We start from the raw sequence: 8355 nt of genomic DNA on the forward strand, positions 1-8355 counted from the left end.
GGGACGGCAGCATCAGCCTGGGGGGCTCGGGCGCTTGCTCCCAGCTCTCCCATTCCCCCCAGCTTCCCACCCTGCAGCTGCAAACTGCCCCGGGGCAGGAAGCACGGCAGGAACATCCCAGCCCTCCTGCTGGGAAGGAAACGGGAGATGCTTGGGGCCAGCAGCGATGCTCCAGCGTGGCGGCTCGGCCGCCCGGGGATGAGCCGCGTTTCCGGGCCGCGTTCCCAGGTTTTATCTGTTTATATCCCGCTGGTGGGAGAGCGCCCGAAGCTCTCGTGTGCCCTCTGCGGCCCATTCCCTGGTGTAGGAAAGGTCCTTGGCACGAGGCACATGCTGGTGAACCCCTTGGCCAAGCGTGCGCCGGAGAAGGCATTAAAAAACCACAGCCACAAATAACAAGGCAAAGCAAAACCACGGCCTTGGGTGATGCCAAGATCCCTCCGTCCCCGCTGTGTTGAAACAGACCTAATCCCAGCTCAGGTGGCCAGGCTGTCTTTAAATTCACCCAGAAATGGGGCGTCACTACAAGGTTGTTGAACACCATCAATGGTGGAGGTGATGGGACCGAGTTTGTGGCTGGTTCCAGCTGGAGGAGAAGCAGCTCCATGGCAGTACCACCCAGGGGGACCTCAGCAGGCTGGAGAAAGGAGGAGGGGACCCAGGTGAAGCTGAAGGGACCCAGGTGAGGTTCAGCAAGGCCCAAGGCAGAACCATGGCCCCAGCAGGATGCAGGCCCGCTGGGAGGAACTGGCTGGAGAGCAGCTCTGCGGGGGTCCTGGTGACAAGTCCTGGTGACAAGAAATGTCCAAAATGGTTGTCCAAGGGGAGGCCGAGTCACCCAGAGAAGAGAAGGGGGAGGTTTCACCAGCAGCTGCCTTACAGGAGGCTGCAGGGAAGGTGGACCAGGCTGTCCTCAGAAGCACACAGTGAAAGGACGAGTTGCAGCCAGAAACACTTCAAATGGATGTGACAAATATGCATATATATTTTTTTTCCATGACAAACGCTGGCATGGGGAGCTGGTGGCATCTCCACCCTTGGAGATAACTCATTTGGACAGAGCCCTGGGCAACCTCACCCACCACCACCACCACAGGACAACCACAGCCGGCTTTCCCCCGAGGCCTCCTGAGGTACCTTTTGTCCTTGCATGGACAAAAAATCCTTATTTTTATTTTTTTCTGGCAAGGAGCTGGAACGACAGAGATTTACATGACCGGTCACCAAGATCTCTGAGCAACACAGAGGGTTAAAGGCCTTCACAGTGTCCCAGGGTGGAGGAGCCGGGGGTGGGCAAGCCCCAGAGGAGCTGGAAATGGCGGGGGAGTGGCGCTGAGGGAGCAGAGCCCTTGGGTTCTTGCTGCCGTGTGTCACCGGGGAAAGGGGGGTTCCTCATGACACACACCGAGAAACATCCTCTGGTATGTCGGGCCTGGAAAGTGCCCAAGAATTGCCTCAGAAATAGCTCTCGCGGCTCGCAGGAGGACGAGGCGGAGACCTGCCGTGCCCCTTTCCCCCGTTAAATCGCGTTTCCTTCCTCAGGACAATTCCTAAGGAGGCTTTTTGGGGGAGGACAGATTGCCCTCCCGTGGTTCTTAGAGGTAATTTAGGTGAAAGGAGAAGGTGCCTGCGGCCTCCTGAGCCTCAGAGGGCCTGGGGTGTTTGCCCCCATGGCAGCACAGGACCAACCCATTGGGACCTAAAGGAGGCCATTAGGTGGAGATGGAGCCCCCAAAGGGGATTGGGAAACACTTGGGGCCAGGAGGAGTTTTTCAGCCCCCAGAGGCTGGAAATGAGGAGATGTTAATGAAGAGATGAGGCCACCAGCCGCTGCTCTCCCCCTGCCTCAGTTTCCCCAGCTGCTCCAGACAGCCCTCGTGAGGTGATTTGAGGTGTGAGGATGACAGGCGTGCTCACGTCCTTCAATATGAGTGTTATTTTAAAAATAAAGCAAACAGCAAGACAAAAGCACCTCACAAAGAGCATCGTCATCTCCTCAATGGACCTTTTGTCAGCGGTTAGGGACGCCAGCGGCGAACCCGCAGCTTCTGCTGGGGTCAGCTCGGCCCAACGCCTGTCCCCATCAATGCCTGAGCTGAAAAACCTAAATAAATCCAGGAAAAAGGCCAGCCCGTGCCCATCTGCGAGGGGCCAGGAACCCACAAACCTCATGGCCAGATCTGCTTCATGCTCTGCAAACATCTCAAGGACCCCACACCTCGCATTTTCTTAAGTACCACCACCATACAAAACCCCTCAGAATAACTTATTTTCCCCATTTTAAGGGGGAGGAATGTCCTTGGGATGGGGGCAGCCAAATTTTCGTCCTCTTCTTTTATTTTCCCAAGTGTGCTGCTTCTCCCAGCTGCTTTCTGGGAGGACGGAGCTGGGAGCCAGCCTGGCCGTGCCAGAGGGATGCGCTCCCAGAAGGGGATTTTTGGGGGAAAGGAGCAGGCAGCACACCCCAGGAGCGCAGTAGGAGGATGAGGAGGGTCTCTGCTGCCCTCAAACCGATTCCAAAACAAACTTCAGCCCAGACTGGAGATTTCTGAGTGGATTTTGGGTGAGGAAAACATCCTTGCCAGAGTTTAGGGAAATACTCTTGTAAGCACCCAGCTTGAACACAACCTTAAATGCCTCTAAAAATCTCAGCTGAGTTCCATGGTGGACCTGGAGCAACATCTCTTTCTGCCTTGTTGTGTAACAGTTTCAAGCAAAGCCCTGGGTCCAATTTCCTAAGGGTCGCCCAGCCCCGAAGCGGAGTTTGATTTCTCTAGCTTAAGCCCGCATTTAACATAAAACATTTTATACCCACAAAAAGAAGACAGCGTCCACAGCTCCCAACACCACGCATGACCAAAATCAGCCAAGGAGTGAGCTGGTCCCCTGCGGGACGAGGACCAGAGCATCTTTTTGCCCCCCAAACCGACACTCCCTCCGAACCCAGGGTCCCTGCCGTACCTCTCACAGCCAGGAAAAAAAGGTGCGGGTCCTCACCGCATAACCGCAGCCCCTGGGGGGAAAATCCCTGCTGCGCCGCCGGCCCCAGCCCTGCAACAAAGCCAAGGAGGAGGCGATTATTGCCGGGCATCTCTCTGCCAGGCACAATGCAGCCGCGGCTCGGCGACGGGCTCAATGCTGTCATTGTCCCCTCCCGGAGCTGCGGCTCCTGCACGTGGCGCGGCTCCTGGATAACATGCTTCGGAGGCACAGGGGTGGCTGGAAAATTTGGGTTGTGACTCGCAGCTGTTAAGGGCTTGCTGGTGGAAAGGAGGGATGCTCAGGGTGGTGTTTGGGAGGGATCCTTGCAGGGACTGAGCACAGGGATGCTGTGTCCAGGGAAGGACCCCACGGAGAGGCCACCAGGATGCACAAGGAGAGGATGAGTGGGGTGGAGAAGGGGAGATCTTACTGCTAAGTGTGGCCCAGCAGGAGGCTAGATGATGGGGAGATACGAAGAAAGCTCAAACAACTCCTCTAGGAGCACCAGGAGCTGCTGCAGGACCGGGGGATTTGCTTCTCTCCAACCATGGGGCGTGGGATGAGTTGCAAAGGGCTCAAAACACAGCAAGGGGGATTCAGGTTGGATTTCAGCAAAAAAAAAACAACAGTGAAGAGCCCGGAGGTGTTATCACAGCCGGGCCACCTGCTTGATTTCTGCTCCTCCAACCCCAGCCCTGGTGCCTGGGGTTCAGCAGCAGGTCCTAAAGCTGCGGTGATGGCTGGGAGCACCAGCACCCATGCTTGGCAGAGCAGATGGAGCAAAAAAAACACAGCACAGTCCAAAATAAAAATACATATATGAAGGCAAAACAGATTTGGGAGAGCTGCTGTGATGCAGGGGGCAGGGAGGATGCAGGATCAACGAGCTCAGCACTCACAGAGCCCAGGTTGAACATCAGGGGCACAACCACAACCATCAGCAAGGATTTGGCCACTGGGGGTCCGCCTGCCCCATCCTTCCCCTCACAGCAGGATCTGGGCACCAGCATCTGCCCTTTTCTACCTCCTTTCTTTTTATTGCTTCCCCGACCTCCGGCAGCCGGGATAGGGAAAGAAAGAGCTGGGAAAACATCCTGCACCTCCCTTCTTTCATGCCCGGGGAGGAAGGAGCATGGAGCCAGGAGGGGACCGCGTCCCGCCCGCACGAGCATCCTGTTGTACCAGCGGCCGCCCCGCACGCAATCTGAATTGCAGATGGCTTCGGGCGATTCACGGGGACGGAGCCACGTCCTGGACCAGCAGAGGCACAGCTGCTGTTGTCAGAAAAAGCCGAGGCCGGACTGAATTCCCCGTTTGTTTGTGGTTTTTTTTGTGTTTTTTTTTTTCCTCCCATTTTGAGGAATGGGGAGCGCGGTGTCGGTACCGGCGCCCAGCCGAGTGGCGCGGGCAGCGGTGTCCCCGGGCTCTCCAGGGCTGACACAGCTGCACGGCCGCTCGATGAGGATGACCCAAATACAGCCTGGTGGGGCGGGCACGGCCGCCTCCCGGCCCCGTTCTCCTTCTCCTGTGGGTGGCTACGCCAGGGGCCGTGGGGTCTCCATCTCCAGGCACCCCGGAGCATCTCGTCCCCTGAGTGCTGGAGAGAAACCTGGCCTCCTCCTGAGGAAAAGAAGAGCCCCGGAGGAGCAGCATCCTGGATGGGGACAAATAGGGTTAATATCCCAAATGAGGGTTAATTAGCTGGGGTTTTATGGCACCTACCTGCTCTCTGCAGCGTTGCGGGCGGGTGGCTCAGGGTAAGGCGGCAGCAGCCAGCGCGCAGCGGTCCCCTCGCTGTCCTGCGGGAAGCACAGGAGGGCATCGGTGTCCCCAAGGGGGGGCACAGCATCCCTTGGGGGTCAGACACCATCCAGCATCACCCCCAAACTGTCCCCAGTGCTCCCAGGCACAACCGGCTCCCTCCCGCTGCAAATGTGGGCTTGCAGGTGCTGGATACAGAAAATAAATTTATTTATTTTGAACTTCATTTATCATGAAGTTTTTAACTGATAATCTCAGAATCACAAAGCCATCCAGCTTTTAGGATCACCAGACCTTTAGGATCACCAGACCTTTAGGATCACCAGGTCCAGTCATCAGCCCGCCACAAACCCACATCCACAGCCACCACCCCAAAACCCCGTTCTGGGCGGGTTTGGGGGAACCTGCTGCCCCTTTCCCCGCAGCCTCCTACCCGTTTCTGCCCCCGCCGCCCGATTATTTCCCTGGATGCCTCTGCCCCGTGGGGCCTTTTTGCAGTCGCATGGAAGTGATCCCGAGACTCAGCACTGCCTCCAAAGGCACGGACGCCAAGAAAAACCTCGGCAAGGACAAGGCTCTGGCCCGGGGGCTCGTTGGGGGACACAAGGAGGGGAAGAGCCACGGGGTGGTGGATGGGCCGCAGGCTGATTTTGGCTGCTTGATGCCATCCCCGAGCATGGCTCTGGTGTTTCTTGGCTCCCCCCGGGACGATTTGGGCTGGGGGCACCTGAAGCGGGTGCTGGGGCGCTGCCTGCCCTCGTTGTCCCTGCCGCCAGCCCCGTGCCACCACCCTGCTCCCTTCCCAGGTGGGATTTGGGGCTGGTGGCCCTGTCATCACCCCAAAAGGAGGTGAAAACACCTCTGCCATCACGCACCTAAAGCCACCGACCCCACATTTGTCCCTTGAAACAGGGGCTGGAGCCCCGTTGGGTGACTTGTCACACGAGTCACCGGGTGTCACTACTTGGGGTCCCCAGGTGTCACCCCAAGCGGCCAGCAGCATCCTGGAGAAGGCAAACCCCAAAAGCCAGGAGGGGATTTGGTTTTGGAGGCGTAATTATTAGAGCCACGGATGCTCCCTTCTGAAGGAGCAAAGGGGAAACATCCCAACAGGTGCCTTTGCTCCCCCTGTTGGGAGGAGCAGCCCCGAGCCTGGCCTTTGGGGTCACCTGCACGCCCCAAAACGCCCATGATCTAACACCTGCTCCAAAACCTGCACGTGATCTTTTTTTTGTTTTTTTTTGTTTTTTTTGTTTTTTTTTGCCCCCAGGCACGTCCCTGCCCTCAATAACCCCAAACCCGCTGCCACCCCCCTGTCCTACTGGTGGCCCCCCACAGCCAGAAAAGGACCAAACGCCCCCCCAGCTGCTCTCCCCGTATCGCCACCACTCCTTTATCCCCCAGCACCTCACGCTGGCATCCCGGCACAGCAGCCGAGGAGCATTTTGGCACGGATAAAGCAGCGCAACGCCCTCCTTGACCCTGGAAAGGGGCACCCCGCACCTCCTGGCTGCTGCCGCAAGACCCCAAAAACACCCCGCAACCCCCCAAATCCCACCTGGGTGGGCAGCAGGCAGGGTGAGCATGCAACGCTCGCTTTTTTTCCCCCCTCCCCGTGTATTTAGCTGATGAAACCTCCTCTCCTTCACCGAGCCGAGCGCCCAGAGGCCCCGCACGAGCCGCTCGCCACCGTCCCGCTGCCCACCCCGTCGCTTCGCATCAGCACGGGCAGCGAGGCGCTGGGTGCAGCAAGCAGAGGCAGCGGCTAAAAGCAGGTCACCCAGTTATAGGGCAGGTTATTTAGGATTCCCTCCCTGCTCCCACCAGGGAAGGGAGCAGCGGGGTTGCAGAGCCACAGCTCAAGCGCTCCGCGTGACTTTTCCCCCCGCGCAAAGCAGCGGCTTTGTCCCTGCCTGTTCCGGGAACCTTCGCTTACCTCTCCCACAGCCTGGATTTGGGGCTGGCAACCCTACAGCTCGGGGTGCCTCGGGGCTCCGGCTGCTGGGCCCGTTTTTCCATCTGGTTTTTCCATCTGGCCGCGGCTCCTCGGATCCCGAGCGGTGGCCGTGGGGACCCTCGGAGCTGGGCGAGCGCCGCAGTCGCGCACCTCCGCGTTTGAACGCTCCGCAGCGTGGGCCCCCTGCGTTTTCCTGCTGCCCTTTCCGCCATCTAGAGGGGAAATTTCCCCACTGCAAACGCAGCCCACGGAACGGGACCGAGCTCTCGGCCCCCCGGGGAAATGTCACGCAGGGCCCCACAGCGCTCGGCAGCGCGCCCTTCGCCACCATGGGGACAGCGGGGATGCTCCCAGGGAGGGGAAATTTTAAGGAAGCGTTTCCCTGGTTATTTAACCAAATCCTAGAAACTTGCCCCTTGTCAGCAGAGAGGATTGCACCCTAGTCTGCAGAAGATATTTAAAATACCCCAGGAGAGGTAAATGATAAGCTAATCAGCAGCTCTTATCTCACTAAATGCACACAAGGTGCCAGAAGGGCTGCGGGAGGTCAGGTCCCGCCTCACAGGGGGGGACAGAGTTCAGAGAATTAGGAGGGGGCCAGGAGCAGGGAAAAGCAGAGAAATAGGATATAAAGAGGGTAGGAGCCAAGATAATTGAGTTAAAAGCATGAGCCTACCATGGAAAGGCAGTTTTGGTGAGCAAATGAGCACAGCCTGGTGCTGTAGGGTCTGTCTGCTCGTCGTGCACAGCGCAGTTGGTCTGGGTTTGTTTTTGGGGGGAAGATGGGCAGAAGTAACCACGGGGAGGGTGCCAGCTCTGCAGGATTCACCATTTCTCAAGAATCAAGCCCAGAAAGTGTCCGTGTCATCCAGGAGAGGCTCTGGGACAGCAAGGCTGGGAGCGGAGCCTTGTGCCTCCCACACTCACCTCTGAGCAACACGGCTCAGACAGACTGATCCTGCCCCTGAGGGCCAGGGCACGACCCGAGGGAGGGATCAAAAGGCTCCAAACTAACCTGAAGGCAGCAAAATTAAGGCTGAACAAAGGCAGGGAAGCAAGGCACAAGGCAAAACTCTCCCTGGCTCAAGCCAGAGACTAAAATTCATGGATCCCTGCTAGGAAAGTGGATTTATTTCTGCCCTTAAGAGAGCATTTTATGTATCTTCCAAAAAAGAACAGGCTGCACAGCTTGGAAATCTTTTTCTTTTCCTTGGTTTGTACATATGTAAGCAACCAAAAACCTACCAGCACCTAAACTGAAGTGGAACATGTGCATTTGAGTTACAACGTCACTGCCAAAGCGACAGAGAAAGAAAAGCTCACAGCACATTTCACCCAGAACGGGGCTGTGGATAGATCCCATCCCACAACCTTTCCCCTTCCCCTCCTGCTTGTTAAACAAACCCAAGCCGTGCCCAGGTGCTGCAAGAGCAACGGAACAGAAAGACAGGAGGCTGGGGATGATCAGAAAAACCTCGAGGAGCTGTGGCCGGGTCTGCACGAGGAAGCAGAGGGAGCAGGAGGCAGCAGGAGGCAGCTCCCGACAGCTCTGCCCCTCAGCAGGCGCTGAGAAGTCCCTTCCAGATTGTCTGTGTGAGGTGTGAACCCATGGGAGCACAGCCTGAGCACCCCCAGCGTACAGAAACAACTGAAAG

General features: G+C 57.5%; 1 protein-coding gene across 1 annotated transcript in view; it reads right to left on the bottom strand.

Moving 5' to 3' along the window:
• The window catches only part of GJC2 (gap junction protein gamma 2), a 29229-nt gene extending 22347 nt beyond the window's left edge, over nt 1–6882 (bottom strand). The window contains exons 1-3 of the mRNA XM_005023734.6: nt 6680–6882; nt 4705–4781; nt 2962–3051 (exon numbers count right to left, since the gene is read on the bottom strand). The gene's annotated coding sequence lies outside the window, so the exon portion shown is untranslated. The remainder of the gene's footprint in view (nt 1–2961; nt 3052–4704; nt 4782–6679) is intronic.
• Between the last annotated feature and the right edge of the window lie 1473 nt (nt 6883–8355).

The sequence above is a fragment of the Anas platyrhynchos genome, chromosome 2, assembly GCF_047663525.1.
Source record: "Anas platyrhynchos isolate ZD024472 breed Pekin duck chromosome 2, IASCAAS_PekinDuck_T2T, whole genome shotgun sequence".
Taxonomy (NCBI): domain Eukaryota; kingdom Metazoa; phylum Chordata; class Aves; order Anseriformes; family Anatidae; genus Anas; species Anas platyrhynchos.